General features: G+C 36.9%; 1 protein-coding gene across 1 annotated transcript in view; it reads left to right on the forward strand.

The window, feature by feature from the left end:
* LOC122811200 (EF-hand calcium-binding domain-containing protein 4B-like) overlaps positions 1 to 13,598 on the forward strand; it is a 1,881,211-nt gene that overhangs the window by 464,450 nt on the left and 1,403,163 nt on the right. The window contains exon 2 of the mRNA XM_044082881.1: positions 8,240 to 8,393. The gene's annotated coding sequence lies outside the window, so the exon portion shown is untranslated. The remainder of the gene's footprint in view (positions 1 to 8,239; positions 8,394 to 13,598) is intronic.

The following is a 13,598-nucleotide window of genomic DNA, read 5'->3' on the forward strand; positions in this document are numbered from 1 at the left end:
CCTCCGAGTATGTCTTTGTGTGTTTGTGTTTGTTTTGCAGTTGTGATAGTTCTATGTGAAACTGGGTTTGTGGTGTGCGTGGTTTCCTTCTCCTCCCGTCTGGTCTTGCCAGTCCTGAGTTGAGAGAGCTCAGCCTCCAGTTTGGCTATATAGTTGCATCTCTCACATGTATTTGTGTTTTGTGGGAGAAGGAGTGGGTTGTCTGTGTACATGAGGCAATTGTAACATTGCCTCAAGATGCCCAGATTCACCAGCTGACCAGGAGAGGACGCTAGCAACTGACCCTTCGACATGCTAGAAAAAGTGAAAAAGTTTGCTGTGTAACTGAGTCAGAAGGGACTTATAGGGAAATGGGTACTCAAGGGGATTCTAGGCTAATGTAGTACTTTGTTTAGTATATAAGTACTTTACCTATATAAATCCTTGTTCTCCGCTTGAATAAGGCAGTCGTCCAAGTAAGGATATATTTGTATTCCTCTTTGTCTGCAAAATGCAATTACTGGTGCCAGGCACTTTGTGAAGACCCTGGGTGCAGTAGATAAGCCAAAGGGCATTGCAGAGAATTGGTAGTGTATTGAGCCAGCTTTGAATCTGAGGTATCTTCTGCACGTTTTTCTGATTGGGACATGCAGGTATGCCTCTTTTAGATCTAAAGTCACAAGCCAAGTCTTGCCCAACATGGGCAGAAGCTGCTGTAGAGTCAACAGCTTGAATTTTGGAATATCCAGATGTGTATTTAGAATGGATAGGTCCAGTATAGGTCTCCAGGCTTTGTCTTTTCTGGGTACCAAGAACAGTCTTGAATAGAATCCTTGACCCTGGTCTTGTTTTGGTACTTGTTGAATGGCCCTCATGTCCATGAGGGATGAAACTTGTTTTTGTGCCTCTGCCCATTGATTGTGTGGCAGATCTGGCATACCATTTTGCCTTGGCAGGGTGTGAAAGTGGAACCTGTAGCCTTGTGTAACTATATTTAGAACCCATTTGTCCTAGGTGATCATGTGCCAATTTTGTGAAAAAAGTGCTAGTCTTCCTCCCAAAGGGGCTGCCAAAAGATAAGTGCTTGGTGCTGGAAGTGAGAAGTCATTGAGACTGTTTTCTGTATGGCTGTGAAGCACCCCATTGTTTAGGCCTGTATGAGCCTTGGGGCTGTGATCTGCCTCTGGGGCATCTGTATCTGCCCCTTTTTGGTCTGTCTGACACTGGAAAGGACCAATTCTTTGTAGGCCAGTTCTTGCTAAATCTAGGAGACTGTACCTGCAAGAAATCCTTGACTGTTTGCATAGATTTAGCTTTGTCCTCCATTTTCTTCAACACCTCTTCTGCTTTAGCACCAAACAAAGTATCATGCTATAAAGGAGCATCTAATAGTTTTGCTTTAACATGATCCGACAAATTCTGTTCTTTTAACCAAGCATGCCTCCTAATGACAGAACCTGTAACAGCGGCCCTGCAGGAGGCCTCAAGAGAATCGAACAACATTGCAAAGTATGCTTTCCAACTTGTTCAGCTGCATGCAATAAATCCTGCATTTCTTTATTGTCTGCAAATTCTGTACTTGCTGGCATTTTCTGTTTAAGCAAAGACATAAGATATTGCTGATACTTAAGCATATGAAATTGGCAATTTAAGGCTCTTACCACTAAGGTAGCAGAGGTATAAATCTTTTTGCCCCATCTGTCTAGGGCTCTAGAATCCCTATCAGAGGGGATAGGGTTTTTTGCAGTAGGAGCCTTGACCCCTTTGGGACTCTGAGAGATGGTTTCAGGGTCTGCTGCAAGGTTCTTATAGAGAAATTTATGTGAATCAGGAACCCTGTAGTATCTGTCTGGCTTAACCGGAGCTGGTGGTAAAGAGTCTGGAGAAAAACTGGACTCTGAAAATACATCATCTACAATAACTAAAACAGGTGGAATAACCAGGGGCCAGTGCTGGGGCAATAAAAGGAAATCTCTGAGCCTTTTCTTGGATTCTGAGTAGTCTTGGCTCTCCCAGTGAAAATGCTCCCTCATAGTATGCAGTGTTTCCCCAAAAGAATAATCCTCAGGAGGAGAGGCTGAAGGAATAGATTCTTCAGCATCAGAATCCTCATGAGGAGGAATAGAGTAATCTTGTTCAGAGGAGGAATCAGAGGAAATGGAAACCTGGTCTGAAGATTCATATTCTAACTCTTGCCTAGGACTCTTTTCAGAAGCGGGATGGGAACCCCTGATCAAAGTAATAAGGTCTTTGGCCATTTTAAGCCTCTGTTTTTTAGGCATGGAGGCCTGTCCAGGTGACTGCTGCACTTGTTTCTTTGTCTTTAGAGCTGCTTTAGTCTTTGCCTTTATAGCTGAAATAGGTTTTACATACAACTGTGTAGGCCTGAAAACACCCTCAGAAGCCGATGCCTGCTCAGCGGCTCCGGATCCATCTGAGGGTATGATTTCTGAGTGTCCAATACCTTGTTTCCAGAGGCCCAGTCGACACCACGTGGGAGTCGGAAGCGGCCTGTGTCTCTGAGGTAGCGGGCGTCATGGGCTGCGAAAGCGCCTCACTGAGAACCAGTGAACTGACGATAGGCCTAGAAGAAGCCTCATCGTCGGTTTTGGATCTCGGATGCCTGTCCTTTTCTTTTTCTTTTCGTTTTTTGTAAACTCTGGTAGTCAGCTAATCCAATGGCATTATATAATTAAATCTTCTGCCAAAGTAATGAAATGCACAGTCATACCGACGCTTAATAGTGCGTTGGTTAAATGTGGCACAAAACTGACAACTAGCAACGTTATGGTCAGGGCCTAGGCAAAGAATACAGTAAGAGTGAAAATTCTTATGAGATATTTGCTTTCCACAAGAAATACAGTTATTAACTTTTTCTGACATCGGTCTGGAGCAAGAAAAAAGTTTCCCCAATGAGGTACTTAGCTTTAATGAAGACTTCGGATCTGAAATTCGAATTTGAAAACTTCAGGAGTCAGCCGACCTGCACTTGCAAACTGTTTTTGCTTCGGGCACCACGCGGCAAGAAAGACTTAAGAAAATCACGTTGGCTGCATCTTTTATACCCCTGGCACACTGACGTCAGAGAAGAGGCAACAGCAACCGACGCCAGACCTAGACTTTGGAATTCAGACTGACTGCGGGTAGCCTGCCAGCAGGATAACCCCATTGTAATGACTGCAACAGTGAAACACGATGAACATGTACTACATTGATACTATTCCTGTAACAGCTGACCCAGTTGTTTGGGATATGTAGACAGTGACCTAACTTTTGACTAATGTGTCCATTGTTACAAGAAAGTCCTCTGTATTGCACAGCTTGTAAACAAAGGGGCTTTGTCTAGATCTAAGGATGTCATTGTTCCCCTTTATTCAGCCTTCATTCAGCCAATCATAGAGTATAATGCCCCTTTTGGCATCTATTTGTCCAGATACATGCAACAACTGGGACACCCCATTGATTCCTTACTAAAATAATGGAAGGCCTAAACAACATGTCCTACTTGAAGCAACTCATAGTCCTGTCACTATACTCTGCATCATACAGACTGCTATGAGGTAACCTGTGTCTGGTATACAAGGCATTCTCCAACTCATTACTGATGGATTTGCTGCACATCAGCAAGTCGGTTGGCATCAAAAATACTCAGTTTAAAGATCTAAATCTCTTCTGAAACAACCACAGAATGGTCTGGAGGGATAAGCATATGTAGCAAAGGATATTGCTGTTGTGGAACAGCTCCCCATCCAAATAAAGCAAAGTTCATCTCTGTCCATATTCAAGTACAACTTCGATCTGTGAATGTAGTATTCTTGGCTGGTGGAGTAGAGAATTCTCACTGTTTACCTCTGCAATAGGGGGTTTTGTTCATAGATTCATATGCAAGTACTTGGCTAGCAGCCCTTGTCAGCCATTTTAAATCCAGCTAGTTTTCTCTTTTTGTGATCTAATTGACATAGCCCATTTGGATAGAGATTGGCCTTACCCATCCCATGGTCGGTAATTGTGTATTACTTATAATGATAATAACTGTAATCCTACCATACATAATTTGAGGAGAACCCATGCATTTGATAAAGCATTTAGGAGCTGCCTCTCTCCATTAGTAGTACAGAGGGCAGTCTTGGGGTAAATGTTCATATTACCATGCATAGATCCAAGTTACAATTGAATATGGGCAGTGATGAACTTTGTTTTATGTTGATGGAAAGATATAAAATGAATATATGCATTTGAAAGAACATTCTACAGTCTTGATAAAATACGTGTGCTGTGTTTTGTATAGCATGTCATTCTGATAAACCTTTCCCTGAATTTCTCATCAAGAACTGGTCTGTTCATTTATTAAAATGACCTAAGTATGGTTAGGTAACCTTGAAGAAAAAATGCAGGAAATTAATAAAGGTAGCAAATTATTTTTAAATAATATGGTATATGAAAAATGCATGAAAAAATAAATGTTTATCCAGAAGAGGGGATCTTCCCATGAGGGTTGCCACTTTTATATTGTGACAGTACTCTATCACATTACCTCTAGATGATTTGTTAGTCATGGAGTTAAATTTGTGAACACCATCTGTAATGGTATTCTTAAGTGTATTGTAAGATTTTGACTCTCTAAGGATGCTCTGTTTTTTTTTCCTAGAATTTCTACCCAATACTCCATGTAGATCTGATAACTAAATCTGCACGGTTTCCATTTCTTTTTTATGTGACTGCAGGCATTAATAATACTGATATAATAATATTTATTTGAAGTACCTTAGCTAATTTCCACTGACTTGTATAAAACACAAATTGTTATAATCTGCTCTTTCTGCAATTCTTTGTTTCGGTGAAGAGTCATTCATTTGCAGAAGATGGTAGTCCTGTCATTATCTCTAGTTAATGTAAATTTAACTGCTCTAATTTCTCTTTCTGAAAAGTCATTTCTATGGCAGATATTAGATTAAAAGTTGGAACAATATTTATTCACTTCTATGTGGGAGGACATAATCAAAAAGTAATTGTACTAAGGGTTTTGATTCTTTTTTTTCAGTTCTTAATTATATCATTGATTCATACATTCTTTTATGGATGTAAAGCTTCTGAATGTATTTCTTTCCTGGGTGTCTCAAAAATTGTCTTTATTTAGCTGACCTTTTATGGTGTAGATCAATGGAAACCGGGCTGTGGCCAGGAGTAATGTATTTAATTATGATGCCTATCCTTGAGGATTTAACTGGGCAACAAGGAAAGACATGTTTATCCTATCCCATGGGAGGAAGTGTATATCTGGCACAGGCTATAGACCGCAGTGAAAACTGTGGGCTCTGGATGTGCCACAGTAATAAAGTATGTGTATTCACAGATTCACATAGGCTGTGTGCATCACTGTCATTGTACAGCAGGCATGGGGTAAGATAGAGAATAGGGGATAATTAAAAATATGTCAAACCTTTGGATGAGAACTCACATGTGCACAGCTGTGACCTTAGATAGTACTTGTAGGTAAGGCCCACCCAGATACAATAAATGGATCTGCATGGTGTCAAAAGTGCCTTAGGTTCTGGTCAGGAGAGGTAAAGAAAGAAAAAAGAAGAATTTTCACATGAAGAACTGAACCCTGCAAAACTAGAAACTGCACTGTAAAAAATTTTATTACATTTCATAAATTCTAATACTGCAGGTAAACCAACCTTGGCTCTAGAAGGACAATCACTGCTTTGTTCTTAAAAAAAGCCAGATGGGTTCCAGTAAAACAGAGATACACTCTAACCCTTACTTCAATAACCTTCAAATTACTATGTTCCAAGAACTTCAACTTCCTCATTAGCTAACTCACCAAACTATCAGCATTCTGCAAGCTAAGATTCCAGTATTCCCTCACTCTTAATCCCCTACAGCAAGTTCTAGATGAGAAAATGCGCTTATACTAATGTGGTTCCACAAATTTGGTAAACACTCCTATCCAACTTAAAACCCATACTTCATTAAAGGACATCAGAAATAAAGTACTCCCCCTCAATTCTTTTCTAACAATGGCATTGTATAAAACAATACAAACCAAATCCGTATGCCAACCTCAATATATACTCACTGTAATAAAATTGGAACTTATCACTGAATGCTTCCTGCTATACACTCCACTAATCCATTCCCCGACTCTTTTCTAATAGCCCATACTACTCTGTATGCCAGCTTGCTCTACCCTACCTACCCTACTCCAGTCTTTTACAGAACCATCCTGCTTTCAAATTCCTTCTCAACTTAATCTTCTCTTTACCCCTTTTATGACATACAATGAAATACTTTTCCTCCTTTGAGTCATTTTCTGATAAGTAGCGCAATTAGCTACTTAACACACCACTAACCCTTCAATATGTAACTATATTTTGTAAATTTTCTGTTATAGTACGCTTTTAAATTTTAATCTCTGCTGAGGCTGAACCTGAAGTTGGTCCATTTGGATCAAAGATCTACCATGGTTAACAAGCAAATAAATAAAAGTAGAATGGAGGGTAAGATGTTTACACATAAACTGATTTTGCAGTGTAAAGCTGCACTTTGAATTGTGCTGATCATGCCTGTTGATAAACACTTATTACTAAAATGAAGCCTTTCACAAATTAGTAAGTTATTTTTGCTCATTAAATAAATAACATCTCTGTTTTAAGGATGTAGAAATTCTGTTATGATCCTTTTTGTTGCATTATTTTCAGTTTAGTCACAGAAAATAAAATTAATTTAGAAATGTATATTTTATGTCATGCATAACACATTGCCTCTCATTGAAAATTAATTTTAGCTATGATTCACAAAAAGTCAATAAATAAATTGTAAATACAACAAACAAACATATGCAAGTGTGGAGAATTAAATGCATTAAAAGAGATGCGAATATCCATATAAATCTTAGAATAAATGCACATAATTATTAAATGTGGCAAGACATACATAACTTCTGGTGAGTGAAGGAACAGTATTAGTCATTTAATACAGAACCAGTAAAATATGAAAATCTTACTTAGATGAGAAAATATTGTTATCAAAAGGCAAATCTGTGCAGATCTATTGCTTGCATTCCTCTCCGTGCAGAAAAAAAACTACTTGAGCTAGAACTATGTAATTTGTTTCCGATGCTTTTGTGTTCTTTATATACCATTGTAACATTCCTGTGGAATCTTCATCTCTCTGCCTCCTCTTACAAGGTGTCCTTAGCTTGATGTGATCTGCCTGGTTAATTAAATAATACTTTATATGAATACTGCTTTAGAATGTCATCAGGCTGCTGAAAAAAACAGATGACTAGGAAAAACAGGCACAGATAATTTTACAGTAATTATACTTTAGTTCACAATTTAAAGAAAGTGATGCAATGGCTTGACAGGGAAAGAGGATTGCAATCTTCAACTAGATTCTGTGTTCAGGTAGAGGAATACTTGAAGCTGTGAACGCTGAGTGAATTATGTGATGGGGGAATAAAAGCGAGCAACAGAATCTATTAAAATAGGCAAATTCAAGAGGGTTTGTTAAGAAGAAACAGGTCAGAAAGAAGAGTATATAAATTAAAAAGCAGAGATATAACTGGATATGTGGCAAAACAGAAAACTATTTGGATTTAAAGAGTTGCAATGCATCTGTCTGGATGTAGATAACCTAGCAAACTGTGTTAAGCAGTATTTAAAACCTTTAAGAACTGAAGGAAGTAGCAGATTTAGGAACAGGCAATGGAATTTGTTGAGTTACTGCTTTGAGTTTGAATATACTTATAGTTTTCTTTTTATTTTTGAAACGTAGCTTTCAGGTGACAGTTCAAATGGACATTTGTGATTGCCTTCATCCAGCTGATGAGTTTTTTAAATTTTTCAGCAGGCATTCTATTCATCATTCTAATAATAAAGTAGCAGTCACATTTAGCAGATTTCCTTTATCCACCACCAGGCAGAACTGTGCATTCTAGAATGAATTCTCAATACAACGTTTCTGGAGCCACTCATTTCCTATTTCCAAAGTCATTTATAAGTTTTGGAAGATGTGTGCAAGTAGATATCTTTAAGCTCTTTAAAATGTGCAGGAAATACAGGTGTTCCTCATTTTATGTTGAAAGGGCCATACAAGAAATAGTACCAGTTAATTAGATCAGTACTTGAAATATGAAGAATAAAGTAACGTGATGTAGTTAGAAAATGTAGGTGAACTTTAGCTGATAACTATAACAATTTCTATTTTTCTTTATCCACAACAGCTTATGTGTTTGTGCTTCTTTCTGTGACAGGATTTCCTTATGTATAGGAAGGAGAAGAAAGACTTGGGCTGAAAACATACTATGAATCTCAAAGTAATATTTAAGAGCATTGGCATGATGCAGCTGATTCGATAATACTTGCAAAGTGCTCTAATGGGACTCATGCAGAACTGATGCAGAGGAGGTAAGAAATGTCCTTGGCAAGAATTCATAGTAATTGCTTGACTTGGGGAATATATGAAGACATTCTTGCATGTGACATCACAGAGTACATGATCAAGTCATCTTTTAGGCAAAATAGTTTTGCATGTCTTTTTCATGTTAAAATAATAGTTTGTTCTGTTGTTTGTTGTGTGTTAATTATTTGCAGGCTTAGTTTGGAAATATAAAATGTATATCCTGTTATGGTGATTGTGGTTGGGGTGCAGATGATGCAGGAGCAACACTAGATAGATGATCACAGGAACCATAAAATGCCTAACCACATATACCTTTAAGCAGACAAACTTAAAATATTCTTCCCACCCTTTCCAAACACTTAACAGTGGTCATCCCACAAATTGAGAAGCATCATACATGATAACTCTGGTGTCTGATTGTGTTGCAGTGACCATGAATGATTAAAGTATTGAAGCAGCAGGCACGGTCAGAGGTTAGATGCTAGTTTATAGATTCAGTTTTCACTCTTTCAACATTTTATTCAAGTAGCTGGATTACTGTAACCACATGTATGCACATACATATACTCTATAACTATATAAGTACATACATGTGTGTACACGCACCCACATACACACACAAAAAAAAAATATATATATATATATATATATAAAATGTTTGTGTGTGTGTGCTTGTGGCTTCTTTAAATTAAATCTATTTCTTTTTAATAAGTTTGAGAGTCTGGTGTACTATTCCCCAGCAGTATATTCCATGTATAGATCTTCATGTTGTTGTGTCTTTCGGCTTTTCCTGGTTAGGGGTCGCCACAGCGGAACTCTGGTCCGCTAATGATTGGTAGTTGATTTTTATGTGGCGAGTTACCAGCCCTGACACACAACCTTCAACGAAGGTACGCCCATTCACACATGTCTCCACCCAGAAGACGCTCAAGCTGAGAATCTAACCGGACAGCATCTTACTGTGAGGAGACAACGCTACCGCAGCACCACCACCGTGGGTATAGATCTTCATAAGGACTGCATTAAACATTGACTGACAAACTATGCAGAGGTCACTTAGAGTGGCATATAAAAATAGAATAAAATGATAATTTCCAAATTCTTTCTGAATTGTTCAAGTTTTGCATTCCTATGATTTTTCTAACAAGGAATCACTGTATCTTTTCAAGTTATTTCCAGTGATTTATTCAAAGGCTGCAAAATGCAGTGTTGTACTCCTGAAAGTGTCAGGTTAGTGAGGTCTGAAACGGTGCAGTGGTCTCCATGGTGTGGGTAAATGTCCTTTAGAATTATCTGTGCTACATAAAAAAAAAACAAAAAAACTTTCCTGACTTGGATATTCACACGCTGGCCAATTCTCTATAAATTTCTAATGATGTAATTGTTATGATTTCATCACTGTTTTGTAATTGTAATATATGTTTTGTTTTGTTTTTTTCTCTTTTTTTTGTCAAATTGCATAATGCTACAAGCATGCTTATTTACTATTACAACAGGTATATGTTTTGGAGAATACTTTGCAGAATTACAGCATTTTTTTACTGAAATACTTAGTTTGCAGTCATGCACATATCTGCTTAACTGTAGCCCATGTTCCACTTTTATTCCTCAGAAGAATAGTCCAAAAGAGTTACTCCTGTCGAGAGCGCTGCTGTGCTTCTCTGGCAAAACTGTTTCAGGAAGGACAGGTACAGCCCGCATTAATTTGTTCCCTATAACTTAACCAGTGCCAGCCTTTTAACTGCGTATGAATTGACATTTAATGCTACTTTGTCAGTTACTCCATTATGTGTGATAGTGTCGAATACCATAACAAGAGAGAACTAGTCAGCATTTTCTGTCTGCCCTTTCTCAGGTGCTGCTGTAACCTACTGAAAAAAATTCACAAGATACAACATTTAAGATCTACCCATGACATTTATAATGTGGGATAAATAGCAGAATAAGGCCCTGCTTCATTTTGAATAAGTTCTATCATGCCTTTGTCTACAAATGTGTACAGAACACTACTGAATGTGTCATCCTTCGGATGAGATGTTAAACTGAGGTTACATCTGCTTCAGTTAGTGGTAGTGCAGGTAGATTTAAAAGATCCCATAGCAGCTGTCAAATAGAATAGGGTTCCTTTATTTATCATAACATAAAAATCATTATTTGCACATTTACAAGCACATATATAGATATATGTGTGTGTGTGTATCTATATATATATATATATATATATATATATATATATATATATATATATATATATATATATACACATACACATATCTATGTCTTACTATTGATCATTTTACTTGTAATGTCATTATTGTTATTCTTCCATAATTGACCCCTACTGGTCCTTCCACAACTGCAATCTGATTTTTTGCAGTATATCTGCTAAAGTCCATTTCCTATTAATCAAAGTTTCGTTCATTTTTTTTCATTCCAAATAATTTATATTATATAAAATAAATTTCTACCTACCCTTCTCACATACCTTTTCTTATTTTTTATAGTATCCACACATAATCATACTCTTATCTATATTGTTTATGTTGTTAATATTCTCATAAAAGTTTTCTTCAGACAACTTTTCCAGAGTTTCACCATTCTTACATTTTGAAAAAAGCTTGCCATGCTGTTTCTTCATCCCCACAAAATAAACACACACTTTCAACTTTTTTTTATATGTCATATTCACCTTTATTAGTAACTTATTTATTACCAGTCACCTTAGGAAATCCTGACATACATCTTTTTCCTTACTTTAATGGGTTTAACCACTTTTGGTAAAATTTCCCATGGATGTATATAATTATATTGTTTCATCGCATTATTATATTGTATCCCATCTTCCTCTATATCATCAATTTTTATTTTCCGTGTTAGTATTGTTTTTTTGATAATTTGCATATTTTCTTTTTTTCTTATCCTCACCATCTTCCAGAATTTTGTATATTTATATTTAAATAAAGTGGTGTTTCTGTTTATTATATGCTGAAAATCTGTCTAATTACTTCCTGATTCTGTATTATCTAGGCCAGCCTTCTGATGATGTCCAGAAGGTGTGCACAGGGCAGCAGCAGCATCTAGTTTGGGACCCTTATACCAGTGCCATATTATTGACTCTCTTGCATTCTTAAGCATTTCTTACCTGGTCGTGTGTTGATTTTCTCTGCTAGTCATACCTTCCCCCTAGGAGATTGATACAGCAATTTGTTGGTGGTAACAGTGGCATGCACAAAAAGTGAGGGTTGTACTAAACTACCTGGCAGATGTGCAATAGGTCAGCAGTACTTGTTAAGTGAAGACTTTCATTTAGAAACCCTTTTGTGGATTATTGATGATTTCAGGCTGATTGCTAGTTTGGGGAGGGTTATTACAAAGTCATAATGCTGATTTTATAAATCTACTACCTCTTCAGGAAGGCTTATGCAACTGTTTGGCATTCTTTCATTGAAATATTTCCTTTTCAATCCCTGAGTAATCTAGTATCCCCACATAGTGTCCTCTTATTTTCATGTAATGAGTAGACAGCTTGGTGTGGTTACCTGGTCTTTGTCATATTAGTATATGTAGTCTAGCATTAAAGTAAGATATCAAATATGAATCAGTGCCCTACTATTGTGCATCCTCTGAGTTATCAGATGATGAGCATCTCAGAAGAGCTTAAGAAAGAATATCAGCCTTATATTGGTTCATATTCGATGCACAAAAATTAAAGGATACCATGTGGGGATACAGGATTACTCAAGGATTGAAAAGGAAACAATGCCTGTAGTACTGCCTGTCTAATGGATAATGTATATGTAAACCCATTTATGTTGGACAGTAAGGTGGGGATTAGTCTTGTTCTTCCTGCTTGCTGACTTGTTTGGTTTAGCTGTCTGTTGTGCAGTCTTGTCTGTTCTCATTTATTATGCATTTAGTCCAACAGTGCACTGTATGTCTTATAATGTTATTGTTTATGCTTATAAGTCTGTAAGTTCACAGTTCTATGAGAGGAATTTCAGAGTTCCACCATTTAGACTGCAGCTGCTTTATTTTGGTCATCTTTCATCATCCTTCTGTTTAACATTATACTTTTCAGTTGTTTACTCACATCACCTACATTAACAAACTTAATTTTCAAAGTGGTTCTAGTCAGTGACTTGCAGGACGATGAACTACATTACTTAGTTTAGTCCCCCAGATACACGCATGGGCACTTACACAACACACACACACACACACACTCTCACACACACACACACACACACACTCACACACTCCTGAGTTGTCTGTTAAAGTACTCATTTCCCTGAAAATATGGTTAAAAAAACATTGCAAGGTGTATATTGCATAGATTTGAAATGTTCCACAATGATATGTTGCCATTTATTTATACAGTAATGTCATGAAAGTATTCTGTATTACAAAGATAAAAAAAATGCATGCTTTGGCTTCTCTCTGAGGAATAGAAGAAAAAAAACATAGCATTCACTGTTTATTTTGGACTTTGTCATTTTCTTATATAAACTGTGTGTTTGTGGGTGTACTCTTGTGTGTGCGTGTGTGTGTGTGTATATATATATATATATATATATATCATGTATACCTTTAAGTTAGTAGAGCAAGAAGGACAGTATATAATATGTGAGGGGCTATCAAGACAATACAGCAAAGTTGAGTCCCTTGTAAAAACAGTCATTAAGGTAAAATAAATGCAAATCTTAAATGATATGGGGAATTTTTGTAAAAAATGTCACTGTCTTAAAATGGAACATTGAATCAGCTAGCTAATAATTTAGGACTTAATCCTAAAGAATAATAATTGCAGAATGACCAAATTTAACTGGAAGTTCATTAAGAACAATTTCTATATTTGTGCCACAGTGGTATGCAGTATTGACCTTTCTTTTGTAGTGCATCATCTTTAAGCTTTAATTCAAACTGTGCATAAAACTCCTTCATGTGAAGTCCTCGGGGACTGAAACTGTAGCCTTTCCTTAAATAAAGTAGTGACCCAATCAGACGATTGAAAAAAGTGTGTAATAACACTTCAAAAAGTGAACTGCAATTGAAATGGAAAATATTCCCTGTGGTATTCAAATAAACTGAGATTAAATTTATACCACCATTTTAGACCTTGGAATTCTAGAGGTATTAATTTTCTGAGTATAGCTATGCATGCAAAAGCAATAATTTTGAAAAGCATCTTTAACTGGTTAGATAATAAATAT

This window comes from Protopterus annectens, chromosome 9.part0, assembly GCF_019279795.1.
Source record: "Protopterus annectens isolate FY-2018-M chromosome 9.part0, PAN1.0, whole genome shotgun sequence".
Lineage (NCBI taxonomy): Eukaryota > Metazoa > Chordata > Ceratodontiformes > Protopteridae > Protopterus > Protopterus annectens.